The sequence below is a fragment of the Lissotriton helveticus genome, chromosome 6, assembly GCF_964261635.1.
Source record: "Lissotriton helveticus chromosome 6, aLisHel1.1, whole genome shotgun sequence".
Taxonomy (NCBI): Eukaryota; Metazoa; Chordata; class Amphibia; order Caudata; family Salamandridae; genus Lissotriton; species Lissotriton helveticus.
The window spans coordinates 1,310,076,588-1,310,091,261 of record NC_136067.1 but is presented as its reverse complement, the minus strand read 5'-3'; positions in this window follow the sequence as shown (position 1 = coordinate 1,310,091,261).

The window sequence follows — 14,674 nt, the reverse complement described above, 5'->3', positions numbered from 1 at the left end:
AATATATAAATCTTTCTGAGTCTACACTAGTAGTACTTGATACCCTACAGTTCTCGCAGTCATGCTGCCATTGATAAGAAAGCCCAAACAGGTGATCTACATCTACACCTTCATCATGCAATACATCAAGCATGTACATTAAAAACTCCTGACAATCTTGCTGACTATTTTGAGAGAATTGTGTTTGGCCTGAACATCTGTCTAACAGATTTCGAATTTCAGACACACTTTCTATGTTTGTTCTATCAGTGCTACATTTCTCTAACACAGAATTTAACAAACTGCAAAATCTTTGATCAGAATTGACCACAATCTCTTCTTTTACATTTTCTAGAGAAAACAAAACATTAACTACTACATTAGCATAGCAGTTGACACCAGAACTGTTTTCAAATTGAAAACCAACAACATCTTCAACAGAATCCTTTTTGTTTCTGCTTATAATTTCAGGTTCATCGACTTTTCGTCTTTTTGCTACAACCTCCCCAGTATTGGTCACATTTCTTCGTTTCCGGCCTACCACACGTTTCTCAAACAAAGGATACTGAGGCAAATGTGGCGCATACTCTCTTCTCAACCTATTGTATTCCTTAACACAATCTAGATCCGCACAAATGTTTGTGACATCACACTCAATCAAGTACAATCCCGATAAAGTCCTAACTCGTGACAATGCCACATATACCATACCCTCCTTGAACACAGAACTGCCAATATTCACCAATGCACAGTCTACACTTAAACCTTGCGATTTATGAATTGTCACCGCATATGCCAAGCAAACAGGAAACTGCTTACGACGAACATATAAGTCTTTTACAAGCAAAAATCTAGCAGAACAACGAGCAATTAGCTGTACTTCCTCAATGCCATCAAATTTAATTTTTAAAAATTCAATTCCATCTCTATTTCTGTATTTCACAAAATCAACAACATTACCCATTGATCCATTTACCAGACCTCTTTCAACATGTAAATTCCTTCTTAAAATTATACGGCAGTTCAAGCACACATTCAGAGTCTTTTCAAAACCCGCAGTTTTAGATATACTCTTCTCTAATGAATCCAATTTTGTTTTCAGATTCTCAGACAAAATAATTGTTGATCCCATATGCTCTACTCTGTCAATAGCTTCCAATTTCACAATCTCTTGCTTTTCTAAATGCAACATTTTGTTGTTGAATTTGGCACATTCTGCAAGAGTTGGCATCAAACATATTCCAGATTTTTTCTCAGTAACTTTCTGAAAAATATTCTCAGGCACAACATCTTCGTCTGGATATAAATTTGTCAGTAATCGTGCATGTAAAGCTTCTTTCCCATGCTCGGTCACTTTTCCAATTCTAACATCTTGTAGAATAGTCTTGTAAACTTCATCCTTTGCCTGACGCATATTTTCATGCAGTTCAGCATAATTGAAGTTTAACCATATATTGACGTTGCCAATACTCCCTAAGCACTTCCTGGTATCTTCATGCGTGAGCATTTTGAACACAGGTTGCCCTTTCACTGGTGTCAGCTGCAGAAGATCTCCGAAAACAATGATGTGTTTGCCACCAAATAACACATCATACTCTGTTTTGAGAACTTCTTGCATTCTCAAATGCACAAAGGCAAGCATGACATTGGAAACCATGCTTACTTCGTCAATGATAAGAAGTTTCATTTTCCTCAAGACTCTTGAAACTTCAAAACAAGCATCTCCAGATAGCTTGTGATATTCTAATTTGTTGTCATGCTCCACTGGCAGCATCAGTAAACGATGTAAAGTAATCCCTTTAATGTTATGTGCTGCCAGTCCAGTTGGAGCGGTGACAACACAAGACAGCGATGACTCTGTCCTTTCCTGCAAATAACATGAAATTGCTTTAATAAGGAAACTTTTTCCAGTTCCCGCTTCTCCACTCACGTACAGTCGGACAGGCTTCAACGACGTACATGAGCACTCTTTCTTGTCATGACTTAATCCATGATCAATTTGCATGGTAAGTTCGTCATATATTTTCCTCTGCTCAACGTTGAGTTGTCTTTCCAACTCTTCTAAGTTAACCGCATCCTCCTGAGCATGTGCCATGGCTCTTTCCACTTCATTCATAGCAGTGGCAGCTTCATTTTCGATAAGAGGTCCTCCTAGTGGATCCTGACTCAATGAAGCAGAACTCTGACTGTCCTGAGAACTGTCTCTGGCAATCTCGGCTGCAATCGTTGCTTCCTGCTCAATTTCCACATTCAACATTTCTACATATTTGGGAAAAGCAGGACATTCTATGGTCTCCTTGGCAGCATTGAATGAGTCTTCGTAACAAAGGAAATCTCCAAGCAGTTCCTCTTCTGCACGCCAAGGCTTAAAAAGTTGCAAAAGTGCTAAATAGAAAAACTCCTTTTTTTCAGGAGATTCGCCACTCAATTTTCGATGGTTTATCAAGTGGCATTTTCTTTGCTTGACCAGACATCCCTCACTTCCTATTACAGCATACACTCCTTTCTCAGTATCTTCTTTGATGTTCCTCTTGAATATGTAATTTTGCAGAACCTCATACAGACAAACATTCTCGAGGTGACTGCTTCGATTTGGATAATATGTATCCAACATGTTGCTCTTCAAAATGTCGGTACTGTTTGGCTCCTTTTCCGCCAAATACTCAATTTCCCGCACAGGTTTCAGAACTCGATTACGCGTTGCAGCAAGACCAACACTCGCCCAAACGATACTCCTGGACTTGGCATAGAGACTTGCTGAAGACAACCGGTCAGAACATTCGTAAGCTCCGATTTCTCGATGCGACAACATCTTCAGACTGAAACTGTACAACTTCTTGCTGAGGCTCTTTTCATGGGAAATGTCCTCCCACATATCCTTCAATTCTGTCTTCTCTTTTTTGGTGATGTAAGATGTCACATACCGAGCCACAGCCATACAGTTATCAGCAACAAACTGTATATCCATGTTAGCATTCCACATGGACAAAATCACCGGGTTGTAGTCGTTAATGTACTTAGACTCTTCGTTCCTCTTCAAATTGTATGTGTTTTTAGGTGATTTCTTCATCACATTATGTCGCAGCGAAGACATCAAACTGTTCACTCTTCCTTTAGAAATCACCGATCGTGGAAAGCCGAAACGACATTTGGTGTAGAACTTGTCTTTGTTCCGGAATTTACGACGACAGTACTTTCCACATCGATGGCTTTGGAAACGTAGAACTTTTTCTCTTAGGCTTTTTTTCTCCTTTGCGTTTGGAACAGCACACGTAGAATACTGTTCTATGAAACTCATCACTGAGTCGTCTGCATCCGTTCCAAATTTAGGTGCATCCTTGATCCACAGCAACATATGTATATGAGGAGCACCTCTTGCTTGGTACTCCTTCCTCCAGAAGAAATCCAACACCTCTCCAAGAGGTGGATTCTTCTTATTCATGATGAAAGACATCATACCTTCAAATCTATGATTGAAGTACCTACATACATTGACTGGATCCAAAGAGCACAGTTCTCCGGGTGTCTTGAATTCGATGTTTTCTACGTTAGCATTTGCCTCTCGTAGAAATTCAAGTAAGTCTTCCCAGCCATACTCAGCACAGCTCAAAGTGAGGAACCATGTGGGAGTTCCTAAGTTCCTTAGCATACATTTTAAATCACCATGACGACGGTACCAGTACTCATTAGTACCACGCTGACACGCCATGAGATTAATCAGGTGAGAATCCAAAATACTGTCTTGGACATTGACTTTATCCATAAAGTCACTTGCCGAGATGTTTTGCATGTGTATACCACTTTTCAAGATGTGGTTCACTGCATATGACAGTCCAGACAGATCGCTTTCAAACAGGAGATGAAACAAATAAGGAATGCATTGTCGAAACCTAGGATCTCCTGCATACAATCGCAAAGTCCGGTATTCAGAAGCAGGAATTTGATGAGGTCGCTCATCATATCTTCCTCCCTGACCTGTTGGAAAAAGCTGTGGGAAACACCGAGCTTCCAAACTTTCCTCCCAAACACTAATGGGACTCCCTTTCGCTTGTTTCATTTGAAACAACTCAATAGCATTCCCCATGACTTCCTTGGAATGCAAAGGATGAACACTATAATGTTCATATATTTCTTCACTAGTACAGGGTTCTACTTTCTCAATTTGACCAGCAAACAAATCGTTATCCTCTTCCTCACTTACTTCCTCTTCTGCAACATATACATTTTTATAGTACTTATTATATTTTTTCAAATACAATGTTGCCCTTTTGACTTTCCTAACATCTACTAAATCTTGCCATATTTTCTTATTCTTTGTCGGAACCCCATTAACTAAGATAACAAGAGGTTCCTCTTCCACTGTTTTCTACTCCAATTGTGTTAATGTTTTTCTTCAAATCTAGAGGCAAATAAACAACTCTTCCCTTTAATCCTCTCTGTAAATCTGATGGAGGCAATTTCCCTGTCTTTGGCTCCATTCTTACAATAGCCTGAAAGGGATGGATACTTTGAATCAAAATAGATTCATAAGTATTTAAATCCTTCAATTCAGAAGGAATCTCAACCAATTCCAGATTATTATGAACTGCTCTAGCAGGCATCTGGTTTTGATTTAATTTGTTACAACAATAAGTACACACACGTTGATCCAATCCCAAATCAAAACAATTTTCTACCATCAAGTATGTTGTAAAATCCTTCCATTCACTATTATTTTCCCTTTCACTTTTTCCATATAAATCCACTAACTTAGTCTGATTCTTATAATAAGTGCGTCGACAACACACACAAGTGAAATTTGGCCTCTCACTTGATTTCACCTCAAACGTCGCAATTTCCCTCTGGAAATTATCTGTACTGGAAACCTGTACACTATCTTCCACATTACTCTCTTCTTCTTGGTCAATTTCAACATTCTCCTCTTTACTTCCAAAGTAACAAAACTCAATTTCTTCACATATATTCGTCACATCTATTTCAGAACCATGCAAAAGAGCAGCGCATAATTGTTTAAGCAGAATTGCTGGACTCTTAGCATAATACAACATTCTAACTAATTTCCTCACTTTATTATGATGCACTGCTAGCATCCTGAAATGATGAAAAACACTCTGGCATACTCTCCTGGAAAGACAAGCCAGTGAATGACCATGCAAACCTATCACTTCTCTCACTCTGCAAGGATCTAATTCTTGCAACAACTTCATTTTCTGCTTCAAACTGTTCTTACTAAATGACCGTATAAAATCACAAAGCAAATTGATGGAATCCTGTCGTACACTGCAAATACTACTACACTTCCAGGTGTACACAGGACCCTTAGGACGTCTCCCTAAAACCTCATTACCTAACACCTCTTCTATCTCTGTTGTCACAAGTTTTTCTTTTTCAACTGGACAACCATCTTTCACTTCATAAGCTCGACCACTGGTGTCAACTGCATGCACCAAATCATTATCCTGGAAATAACTCTCCTCATTAAAAAATGCCTCAGAGCTTGAACTATGCATCCATTCTCCAGAAAAAACTTCACAAAAATTACTACGATTAACTATTCTCTTCCATCTACTATTTCTTTTGAAATCATAAATTACCTTGTTTAGCTTCCGAATTCTATTGATTGTCAAAATAAATAACTTACGTTTAATTTCAAATGCCTGATCAATAACTTTCTCAACAATTTTTTTTCTCTTATAAAAAACCACTTTCTGCTGACCTTTCTTAATATTTTTTAACAAATTCCCAATTATCCTGTTGCGGAACATTCATTTACGAATATCCCTAAACTCTTGTTTCCTTCTACTTTCATGCATAGAGTTATCTCTTACTCTAGCAGTAACATTTCTCATTGGCCTTTCCTTACCATTTGAATTCTGTCTCCTTTTCTGGACTGAAACATTTTCTGTAGTAATATTTTTTTTACTACACATATTTCTTATGACTGTTTTTCGACTCTTACCCGGTGCTTTCTTGGTGACTTGACAAATCTTTTTGTTAGAGGACTGCTGCATTCTTCCATGGTCCTGCTGTCTTTGACGTTTTGCAGCCTTTCTTACTCTTTCTTTGCTAGGCATCCTAAAATCTTGAAATAATCTGCAGTTGAATCTGTGCTAAAATATAATAAAAAATGTTATTAACCACTATTACCCAACAGTAAATTAATAACAGTCATCAAAAACTTAACACACTACTTAAGTATATAATATACTGAAGCCTATCTCCAATTTTTCACTGAACAGGACTCATCTCTTCTTAACCTTGGATAAACCTCACCTACTCTGTGTCCCCTGCACATAATTAAATGTAAAGGGGCAGATTTATATTAACTAGCACATCCCCAGGGATGCACCAGTTAACGTGCACCGCTGCTCTGCCACCCACGGTGTGCCGCATTTACAATCAGATAGGACAAAGCTACATCAAAACCCTGCGCCTGCTTGAAGCAGGCATAGATCTTGACGCAGGTAGGCTGAAAGCTAAAGCAACAACTAAGTATCGTGTGCAGAAGTTACAAAAAAGGAAAAATGGCGTTTAAACCAGTAATGAGCCCATGCTAACGTAACACAGTGTAAAAATATCCAGGATCTACATCAGTTTGGGGTTCACGAACCTGGCAGGTACAAGGCACTGAGGCTTTCCACCGTGCATGTCTCATCCCAAATCATATGTTGTTTGTGAATGAAACAATTTCCCAGACCAAATGCTTTGGATTGGCTACTTCTAAAAAATTAAACACCCCTACTATCCCGGAGTTAGAGGAATATGATGGTTGGAGTAATTTTACTCGTTGTCCATTAAAGATTTACAGGCCCTACTCCGTAATTCTTCCTTTAACATTTCCAGTATAAATCCAAAAGGTTCACTGCTTTGGCAACGTGCCTTATCCACGGTTTAATAACGCTGCCTTTTGCTTTATATAAGTTTTCAAATTGTATGCAATATATACCAATAGGTCGTTATTAACCTTTAGGTAGTGGTTTTCTTCATGAGGTCTGGTCGCTTCCATACACATACAGATTTTCAAAGATGATCAAGACCTTTATCTGAATGGAGAGGAATGCACTGAGACGCCAGATCATTCACTAATGTGTAGGCACATACAGTTACACGGTTCATGCAACAAACACCGACCAAATATGGCTTGCGTGTTGCAAGGCACGCCAGTTCCTGCTATCATCCCCACGTTCAAGTTCTTGGAAAATGGTAGTTATTTGATGCTCAATAATGAAGATTGTTCTGGGTTAATTAAAAGTATTCATTTTATCGTAACAGTAAATGAACGGGTTATTTGCTGCAGAAATGTTCTATTTCCTCCCACACATGAACATAGGGAGTTTTCAATCTGGCCACAAATACCAACCTTGGGAGCACATTTCAACAGCATGGCAAGAATAAGAGCTCTTTTGTCTCAGAGAGAGGTGGCCTTGAGTTCGGCCCGTGAAACTTTCGTGCTTCACATAGCGAACACCCGTACAGAGCTGCAGACCCTTTTAAATACAGATTCGACTTTGCATTTCAGCAAGATTACCCATTCATTTCCATGCAGCAGGAGGCCCATAGGAATGAAGGTGCAATTTGCGATTAGCAATTACCTCATCGCAAATTACGAATTTTTCCGACGGTGCAGGGGTGTCTCAAGAACACCCTGCTGCACCCCTGAAAAAAAAATTTGGGGTCATATGGCGCACATAAATTTTGAAAACATTCCTTTACCTCAAAAACGATTTTCAACTCATAATTTGAAAACACTGCACATCGGGAAATGACTTAAAATGTCCTTAAGACACATAAAAGCATTTTTTGATTGCCTTTGCAGCATGTTTCAGTCACCTTTAACATGCCTATGTAACGGAAACATTCAAAATCTAAATTTGCCATGCACAGGTGGGAGCATATTTACAAGCAATTTGCTCCACAGACAAACTTCTTACATTGAAATGGGAAAAATAACATCAGAGACTCTCAATTACCTTATAAAGAAGCAGACACCATTATGTCCTTCTCATCAATATTAAAACCATTGCTTTTTCTCAAAAACGATTTACAAGTCATAATTTGAAAACACTCCACAGCTCCTATGCACATAAAAGCCCTGTCAGTACTAATACTTCACATTTTCTCCAATTACAATTTCTCAAAGAAACAAAATCTATTTGTGAAACACTTGAGACAAAGCAACATTTGAAAAACACAACTTTCTTCATAATTTTCTCCTTAAAGCACACTATTTTCTATCTAAATTAAAGAAATTTTTTCTCACCTTAGCAAATACTTTGAGTTTCAAAACAGTCTCAGAAACACACCAATTTGTCTTCAGCAGAGCAAAAGGTATGCACTCCAGAGTCTGCAGCTATCAAAAGCACAGAAATGCTGTAATTCCTCACACAGATCTCTCATGTCACCCAATCAAAACTCTTCCCTCACTTTTTTTCAAAGCAAAACCCTTCCCCCCTCTGCCCCCTCTCTGCTTTTTCTGCATAGCAACCACCTCTTGCAAGACCTCTCACACAACAATGTTGCAATTGAACTCTGAACTCTCAGTGCACCTGCATATCCAAAGCATTCTTTCATTTAATGATTTTTTCTTCGCCACTCAAAATACATCTTTCAACGAACTCATCCATGCACACTAACTTTCTGTTTTGAACAATCAAAATCCACCAATCACTCTTACTGCTTCATTAACACAGAAACTCCTCAGTTTTTTTCATTTTACACTCTCATTTTTTCAACTGCCATTTCATTGCCACACTTCATCTGACTGCAGGAGAACCTTCTCTCGCCATGTTTTCTGTCTGGATTGTTGGACATAGCTACATCTATTGGGCTCAAAGGTACGCTGAAAACAGGAATTTACCTAACCTCAATTTACAAGATGTGGAAATTAAGTGGTTTGGCCACAGAGGATTAAAATGTCACCAATTGATACCATTGGTGAAAACCTTTATGCATTTGCCAAAACCTGACCTGTTAATTGTGCACTGTGGAGGTAATGATTTGGGCACTTTGACTGGGGTAGGTCTGGAAATGCTTTTAAAGGACACCTTTGAGCAATTGATGGCACTTTTTCCTCAGACTGCCTTGGTATATTCAAATATATGCCAAAGACAGAAATGGAGGTGGTCGAACCAATTTTGTCCACAAATTGAGAAATCGAGGAAGCATGTAAACAAATCTGTTTCAGCTTACATGAGAGACCATGGAATGGGCTCCCTGTACAACAATAACTTGCGTTACTACATGCAAGATATCTACAGAGCAGATGGAGTTCACTTCTCAGATGAGGGCAACAGAGTTTTCACTCTGAATTTAAGACTGTGCATTGGTACCTACATATAAGTACCTAAATGTACCATAAACCCAAAAGCTCTTCTCAGAGCTACCCTACATCTGATCACTCACAATTATTATTTTACTCTAACTTTTTTCACTAATTTTCAAGAAAGTACGCTCCCCAGACCGCTTCCCGGTTCGCGAACCGGGCGCACTCCACGCAAAAAAACTAAAAAAACGGTATATATTTTTTTTGCCCTGCGAGACCCTTTCAAAGCCTCCACATCAAACCTAGGGGGTCAGGGAGGATCTACTATGCCCCCTTATGGTCATTTGCCCCTTCGCTTTGGCCTCCTCTTGTCTCTCGATCCTACCGAGAGACAAGATGGCGGCCGCTACGGACTGTTTGGAATGTTTACAGACGCCGAAAAACCAATCAGCTTCGCAAACCTCCGTAACGCGAAAAGTACGAGAAGCGGAGCGCTGTTACAGATATATATCTTTTTTTGAACGTTAATTTCTCAAAATCCACTAGAGCACATATATTGAGACCTAGCAAAGGCACATCGGGCTACCAGTCCCTACAATTTTGCCAAGTTTCGTGCAAATCCATTCAGCCGTTCGATTATTATTATTATTATTTTTTTTGCCCCGCGGGGCCCTTTTAAAACCTCCACATCAAACGTAGGGGGTCACCGACGATCTACTATTCCCCCTTATGGTCATTTGCCCCTTCGCTTTGGCCTCCTCTTGTCTCTTGATCCTACCGAGAGACAAGATGGCGGCCGCTACGGACTGTTTGGAATGTTTACAGACGCCGGAGAGCCAATCAGCTTCGCTTCGCAAAGCTCCGTAACGCGAAAAGTACGCGAAGCGGTGCGCTGTTACAGATATATATCTTTTTTTGAACGTTAATTTCTCAAAATCCACTGGAGCACATATATTGAGATCTAGCAAAGGCACATCGGGCTACCAGTCCCTACAATTTTGCCAACTTTCGTGCAAATCCATTCAGCTGTTCGATTATTATTATTTTTATTTTTTTTTGCCCCGCGGGGCCCTTTTAAAACCTCCACATCAAACCTAGGGGGTGAGCGACAATGTACTATGCCCCCTTATGGTCATTTGCCCCTTCGCTTCGGCCTCCTCTTGTCTCTCGATCCTACCGAGAGACAAGATGGCGGCCGCTACGGACTGTTTGGAATGTTGACAGACGCCGGAGAACCAATCAGCTTCGCTTCACAAAGCTCCGTTGCGCGACAAGTACGCGTCCTGGGCCGCTGCCCGGTCCGCTGTTACAGATATATATATTTTTTTGAACGTTAATTTCTCAAAATCCACTGGAGCACATATATTGAGACCTACAAAAGGCACATCGGGCTACCAGTCCCTACAATTTTGCCAAGTTTCGTGCAAATCCATTCAGCCGTTCGGGCTAAAAGTGAGGCCAACCGCCCTATGGAAAACTCAATGTTAAAAACACGTTTTGGGACCCCCCTTTTTTCTCGGCCCCCCCTTGACGAAACCCCCCCAAATTTTCAGGGGCTGCTCAGAAACAAAATGTTCCATTTTCCTGAAAATTTCAGCCAATTCCGTCCACAAACGCCAAAGTTATTAGACATAGAATTTTCAAAAATCCCATAGAGAAAAAATCCTAACTATATATACCTACTGGCGACCGCCAGTAGGTAATATATATATATAGATATATATATATATCTATATATATATATTACCTACTGGCGGTCGCCAGTAGGTATATATAGTTAGGATATTTTCAAAAATCCCATAGAGAAAAAATCCTAACTATATATACCTACTGGCGACCGCCAGTAGGTAATATATATATATATATATATATATATATCTATATATATATATTACCTACTGGCGGTCGCCAGTAGGTATATATAGTTAGGATTTTTTCTCTATGGGATTTTTGAAAATTCTATGTCTAATAACTTTGGCGTTTGTGGACGGAATTGGCTGAAATTTTCAGGAAAATGGAACATTTTGTTTCTGAGCAGCCCTTGAAAATTTGGGGGGGGTTCGTCAAGGGGGGGCCGAGAAAAAAGGGGGGTCCCAAAACGTGTTTTTAACATTGAGTTTTCCATAGGGCGGTTGGCCTCACTTTTAGCCCGAACGGCTGAATGGATTTGCACGAAACTTGGCAAAATTGTAGGGACTGGTAGCCCGATGTGCCTTTTGTAGGTCTCAATATATGTGCTCCAGTGGATTTTGAGAAATTAACGTTCAAAAAAAGATATATATCTGTAACAGCGGACCAGGCAGCGCTCCAGTTCGCGTACTTTTCGCGTTACGGAGCTTTGTGAAGCGAAGCTGATTGGTTCTCCGGCATCTGTAAACATTCCAAACAGTCCGTAGCGGCCGCCATCTTGTCTCTCGGTAGGATCGAGAGACAAGAGGAGGCCAAAGCGAAGGGGCAAATGACCATAAGGGGGCATAGTAGATCCTCCCTGACCCCCTAGGTTTGATGTGGAGGTTTTAAAAGGGCCCCGCGGGGCAAAAAAAATAAAAATAATAATCGAACGGCTGAATGGGTTTGCACGAAACTTGGCAAAATTGTAGGGACTGGTAGCCCGATGTGCCTTTGCTAGGTCTCAATATATGTGCTCCAGTGGATTTTGAGAAATTAACGTTCAAAAAAAGATATATATCTGTAACAGCGCTCCACTTCGCGTACTTTTCGCGTTACGTAGCTTTGCGAAGCTGATTGGTTCTCCGGCGTCTGTAAACATTCCAAACAGTCCGTAGCGGCCGCCATCTTGTCTCTCGGTAGGATCGAGAGACAAGAGGAGGCCAAAGCGAAGGGGCAAATGACCATAAGGGGGCATAGTAGATCCTCACTGACCTCTTAGGTTTGATGTACCATTTTGCCAAGTTTGGTGTAATTCCGTTCAGCCATTCAGGCTGTAGACGTATCTAAATGTCCTATGGAAAATTGCATGGGGAAAACACATTTGAAAGTGTTGAAATTTAGAACCAATTAAAATGTTACTTTGGTTTTGTATTTGTGTGTGATGAAAGTTAATTGGTTATGTATATATCAAAAATGAGAGGAAACCACAGCCATTTTGTGATACTACTGTCTGAGGTACATTTGTGAGGAATTTTTGGTGCTCAATTTCTGGTGTTTGATTTACACAGTACTAACACTTCTCCTACTTTCAAAAAGGTGAGTTGTTAATTTGTAAGGGGAACTATGTTGTACACTTTAAGATAATTTGAAAAATGTTTTCTGTTATTCATTTTCAGTTCTTCTGTTATACTAAATACTTGATAAAGTTAGTTTTATATTATGTATTACTAAAAACGATAAATGAAAGTGATTATTTTTTTCTGCAATTTACAGCAAGAAATTTCAAAATAAAATGGATCACAATGAAGAGACCGTGGCAATTTCTTTTGAATTATCCACTACATTTATTGAAATTGACAGCACCAATAATGAAATATTCTCACAAGGAGGAGATGACTTGAATGATTTTTTTGATCAATCTCTTGACGGCGAATTTATCGAATGTTTGGAGACCATAGAGTTACAAGAATCATCATTGCAGACTTTTCATGAGGAGATTTCTGATGAGATGATTGAAGAGGAAATTCCTGATGAGGACATGTTACTAGTTCTTTCAAATTATGAAAATTCAGAAGAATAAATTTATATTTAGAAATCAAAAATTGTTTGAGACATTATTCATTTTTATTTTTAATTTATGAGGTTGTAGCGAAGTGATTGTAGTATAAAAAAAGACTTATAGTATAGAGTGCAAAAATTGGTTCTTTTTGGAGGGGCAAAAAAAAATAAATAGTTTTTTTGGTGGGGTGCGCCCGGTTAGCATAACGGGAAGTGGACTGGGGAGCGTACTACAAGGAAAGAAGAATGATTGACTTTTAACTTATTGTATGTTTATAGACGTGTTTTTCTGCTGAGTGACGTGTCGGCCTATCTCCACGGGATGCAGTCCCTACCATCTCGGCGTTTAAGCCCAGGGGGACCGGTAGTGTGGGAGAGATAACGGGGCATATTATCAAGGGGGTTTATCTAGTGCTTTTTTGGCTTTAAAAGCCAAGAAAGCGGAGATAAAATTATCTCCGTATTACGTAGCTGTCGCTAACACCAGTTAGCGACCGCTAGTAGGAGATAGCGACCATCTTGGGCTCCACTTTGCATGTCAGTGATATTTATCACTAATGACATGCAAAGTGGGCATGCCAAGATGTTAGCGACTGGAAACAGTCGCTAACATCGCTATCTCCTATTACCAACTTTTGGAGATATTCGCGCTTAGCGCGAATATCTCCAAAAAGTAACACCTGTCCTGAGCAGTTCTTAGCCATGTCATCCAATGGGAGGTGGATAACATGGCTAAGAGCATTAGCTCGGTAATGCATGAATATCGCGGACTTTTCAGCGATATTAATGCATTGCAGCCGTTTTTTATGGCATTTGCAATAAACCTTGATAATAGCAAGGTTTATCTGCGATAATTTCTGACGATGCTTAGCGGTAAAAAATTCGTTGCTAAGCATCGTTAGGGATAAATATCGCTTAACTTTGGTAATATGCCCCAACGTCTGTTAACGTTCGATTTGAAGGAAATGAGGAAGTGTTGAAAAACATTGTCTGCGCCATCTTGCCTTTTTTCAAATGCCAAACTTTTGTCGTGCACGGCAGCCATTTTAGATGCCTTGACCAGACCCACTCTCTGCACGCTGTCGATCCGTAGCATGGCTCCCTACCCTCGCAAGCATCTTCCCCAGGCACTGGTCACCCCCGCTCTCTGTCTTATGCATGGGCAATAAACCTCCCCCCATCTGCGCTGCTCTTCCCTGAGAATCACACCCTGTGCCCGCCCGACACCTCCCTTTCGCCCTATTCACTACCGCACCCTCTGACACTCCTCTTCCTCTGTGTCCGATTGTCCAGTCCGGTCCCAGGCTATCAGCTAGCCCTGCAGATGTAGTTTATGGCCCCAGCTGTAAAGAATCACCCCTCTTCAAAGGAGTTATAGTAGATCAAGGCCCACACCCGATGAGATCCGTCACACCACACGCGTTCCTACTATCTGAAAACCATCCTGTATTGTGATTGGGGAGGGGACCGAGCCTGAAGCGGAAGATTCCAGGGATGACTCTTTGTACATCAAAGTTTTTACAATTATGTGTCACATTAAAAATATATAGCACTCCAACAAAGTAGTAGGAATATAAAACTTTAATAACTTATAAATATATACAACAAAACAAAAACAGTAAAAACATTTAAACAATGAAGAGACCGTGGTAATTTCTTTTGAATTATCCACTACATTTATTGAAATTGACAGCACCAATAATGAAATATTCTCACAAGGAGGAGATGACTTGAATGATTTTTTTGATCAATCTCTTGATGGCG